This window comes from Cydia amplana, chromosome 24 (assembly GCF_948474715.1).
Source record: "Cydia amplana chromosome 24, ilCydAmpl1.1, whole genome shotgun sequence".
NCBI classification, from domain to species: domain Eukaryota; kingdom Metazoa; phylum Arthropoda; class Insecta; order Lepidoptera; family Tortricidae; genus Cydia; species Cydia amplana.
In genome coordinates, this window is record NC_086092.1 from 8,913,721 (window position 1) to 8,918,146 (window position 4,426).

The window sequence follows — 4,426 nt, forward strand, 5'->3', positions numbered from 1 at the left end:
AAGACACTCCTCATTTTATGTTTTAGACCCCGGGCACCCTAAAATGCCATCTAGTGTATTTATTCTTACATTAATTTTTACTGATTATATTTGAAGTGCATTTCAAAGTTTGCCAAATGAGACGAGTTGCAAATAATATATTGTTTTGAAGTTTGAGGTAGCCAACGAAGCTATTTAAATGTAGTTAGTGACAAGGATAACCTATAGCCATATGTCATTGTCACGGTAAACTTAATTTAAATAGATTATTGAACACTAATGTGTTTTGCTAAGGGACTGTGTTAGTATCTCGTACTATGATTATATGATTTAAGCCTTGAAGGCACAGGGGTGGACCCTAAATCCTAAATATTGGCCGGATTAGGGCATTATTAAAGTGCTAAAAGCTAATGTATAGGCTTGCCCTCGCTCGACGACTATGTGTGTATTTCTTTAATTTATTTAAGTTCAAATCAAACGTATCGGAACGGTCCGCGTTCAATTATATGTAAATATGAATTTAGGTTTTTTTCAGTTGAAATATCGGCTTGAAATTGGGTGTCCTTAAGGCATTGCTAGAGTATTACTATATCGGGTATAGCAATGTCTTGAAATGTTAGAAACCAAGTTGGTATTGCGTAAAAATATTTCTACAGTTTGTGGCAGATCAGAGTTTGATGTTTTGATTGATAAAAACCTTCACAAAAAGCGGGCTTAACGTGTTTACATGTTTTTGATCGCTGACCGTTACGAAATGTTTGTAATTGAATTTTATTGACTATTGACATGTTTAAATCTTGAATATTTAGAAAATTCCGAATAAATATGATCAAATACGTTAATTAGAATTTGATATATTTTTTATTTATTTTGTGTTTTTGTTGTAATTTATAAAGTGTTGTTATTAAATCATATGGCACTCAAGCAAAATATATTTGTATTTAAAATCTAGTAATTATAAAGATACACACATAGTTGCCTTAATATTTTTTGATAAAAACGGTTTTTATTTTCTTACCCAGTGACGAGTTACTAAAGTCATTTTAAAAGTTCTGTACTTAAATATTTGGTTAAATTGGACTGTTGTCAAAAAAGTAATCGTTTTTATTTTTGTATACCTGTATTACCTGTACAATTTTTATGTTTTTTTTGTGTATGGCTAGTTCAAAACCTATTACAGATGAATTTGTATTTATTATATTGGAGAAAAATAGAAAGCATGTTTTTATTTGTATTTTTTTCTGCAAGCTCATCTGTACTAGGTTTTTTGTTTGTTTTTGTCAGTCACTTGGTACTCTCATATACAATTGGTACATAGAAGGCCAAATGATGCATATGTCCCAAAGAAAGTAGCGGCATTTACCTCGGACTATACTAAGTGTAAAAAGGATAGTTTTCTAAAACACACATCCCCAGAAACGAGATTAAAAATGTCTTCACCCCAAAGACAGCAGAATTGTACATTACTAGCCTAGCGTATGTATAGGTATATATAGTTTAATTGATAGGATATACGGAAAAAAGATATTTTTAATTACGATTTTAAAGTTCTTTTTTGCTGCCATAAGCGTACCTAGTATAGGCGGAGTTCCGAGTACATTTTTCAGACGAGGCCTAAAATACTCATTTTTGTTTTTGTAAATGCGTGTTCTAGGCCCCCCCCCCCCCCCCCCCCCCTCTTTAGTTATTCGCCACTGCTCTCACCAAAAATCGCTTGACAATAAAATACTCGAAAATGTATTCGGGATTCTTGACGTGATTTTTTTATTGTAAGTCACGTTTGATGATTTCTGAGCATGCTGGGTCGAGCATGACGCATAGGCCGCTAACTTAAGATCGTACTTAGTTTTGAGGACTCCAGTGATTTTTGGAGCTCTACGGATTTCGTAGTTATTTTTTTTATACACGTTTTTTAGTTTTTATTCGGTAGCTATCGGAGATGAGGCAACTAAACGAAATTGTTGTAAGTTACCCCTTTTATTGTAATAAAAAGAGTTATATATCATACGATTGCATTTACAATTAACTAAAAGACACGTTAGAATTTATTGTGGAGCGTTCTATTTCAAACATAAATTAATAATAAACGTTTGTAACCACAGTTTATTCTAGCCTGTCTTAAATTGTTATTGTAAAAATATAATAAAAACGTAATAATCAAATTATATGATGAATGATTATTTTTATAATACAATTATTTCGTTATTTGATCTCACGTGAATTCAATGTTTTAAATTAAAAGTGTTCTCATTGCCAGTGACGACACATTGTCGTGATTTACGTATACAGTGGAAAATATTACGAATTTAAATTTATTATAGTATTATACTCATTTTTTATGGTATATAACTCCATTTATTAATGTCCCAAAGTATTTCGGTATCCCCGGTGAATGCATAATGTACATACATCGCTCAATGTCGGCCATACTTTATTTACATTCGCTATTGGCTGGTTTTCATTTAAGCATAATAAATTATTATTAATTATTTTGTACCGTATCATGACGATCTTTATAAGGTAACCTCTTGGTAATACCCAACGAGTATTGTGCGACAATTATAATTTGTACTGGTATAGTAATTATATTATGTGTAAAGTATAAAATTAATAGTTGTTTCGCACGTTAGATGTTACGAAGAGGCATATTTCGTTCTAAAATGTATTATATAGATGTAAGGTCTTTTGACTGCGTTATATGAAGACATCCCGCGATTTTCGCTTGCGTCGAGTTCAAATAACTTAGTTAGCTTAGTTCACACTTTTAGTTTAGTTTAGTTGACTTTCTCTTCCAATTAGATTATGTTTAAGTTTCTTTTTGACTTGTTTGTGGCTCAGAAGGCACTGCGCATCGTCCTGGAGACGTTCGTTTCCGACTCGTGAAGCATTTGATCTGTTCCAATCAAATGTATAGTCTAAAATATAACAAAAGGTCTAATTATAAAAATGAATAATTATAATTAAATATAAATGTGCCATTCATTTTGCTAATTTTGTGTTTTATTTTTGATTAACCTTTTCCACGCCGTGTCACACACAGACGCCATCGCCACATCATTGAAGTGTCAAAACTGAAATTGGATTTATGTATATGCACGTTGGTCGATGTTGCTCTGTGGTCTGTGACCGATTAATTGGTCTTTGGCGTTAAACCTAGTGCGGATATATCGGTTATTGGCGTCCAAAAGGTTAACCCGATAACTGTCAAAATCCTTGACGTCAGCCAGCGGCCGGTGAGCGCCAGAGCCGACTTTATTTCACCGTACGGTGTTAACTTACAAAAATAAATTTGTGTTTTGTATTAGTCGTAAGAAGTCATTTTGCTACCTAAACGTAGCCGTACAAAATCGGATAATGTATTAATTTACTGACAAAATAATCATACAGGAACAAAATTGATTTTATCTGATTAGGTATGCATAATAGTTATTTGTTTTACAAGGGGGCAAAGTTGTTGTTTTAACGCTCGTGCTAATATTGATACCCGAGCAAGCGAAAGATTCCAAAATTGAACCACGAGCGTAGCGAGTGGTTCGAAAAATGTAATCTTGAGCGTTGCGAGGGTTTCAAAGCACGAGGGTTAAACAAAATTTCCCCCCGAGTGAAACACAGATTTTTTCACCACACCAACCCGAAGCAAACATTAAATGTAAAATATCAAACAAAATCAAATCCAAATGAATGTTATTAAATATTTATCATCCAAAATCATCATAAGTCAATTCTACCAGCAAACATAAGAAAACAACTCAAAATTTGCATTTGATTACTTTGCCTCACATGTGAATAAAATGCAACTTTGCTATCAGTTTTTGAAGTGCAAAGTAAGCCTTTCCGAGCTGGTGTGGTGAAAAATTATATGTTATTGTTGTGTAGGCTGCATCCATCATTACGCATTTAAGGGTTAATGTAAGTTTATCTCGCTCTTACAAATATAATGGTGCCGATGAAGCGGTCGGCTTCGCCCTTGGTCGTTAGTGGAAGAAATGGGTTAAAATGAGACACAGAATCATTTTGTACAACTTTATTTTAGGCATAAATAGTCACTTTCTCTTGAATACTCGTAGTAACACCAGATAAGATAGGCATTTTACATAAAAAATGTATTAAAGAACAGAAGTAAATTGATATGAAAATTGCGCACTGGAGCGCAAACCATAAACGCACCTGTGTCGTTATTGGCATTTATAGATGAGGAGTGTCTTTTCAAAAGGGGTTATTTTTTCTGGGAATCTATTTCTAAATTGGACCTTAAATTTTCTTGAGCAAGGTTCTCTCTAGAAGTACCGCTAAGAAAAAAATAAACCCTTTTGAAAAGACCCTCCTCAGATGGTCAAGCAAATCTTGTCAGTAGAAAAAGGCGCGAAATTCAAACTTTCTATAAGACGACCTACAGAGGCGCCTACATTTTTCAAATTTGCCGCCTTTTTCTACTGACAAGATCTGC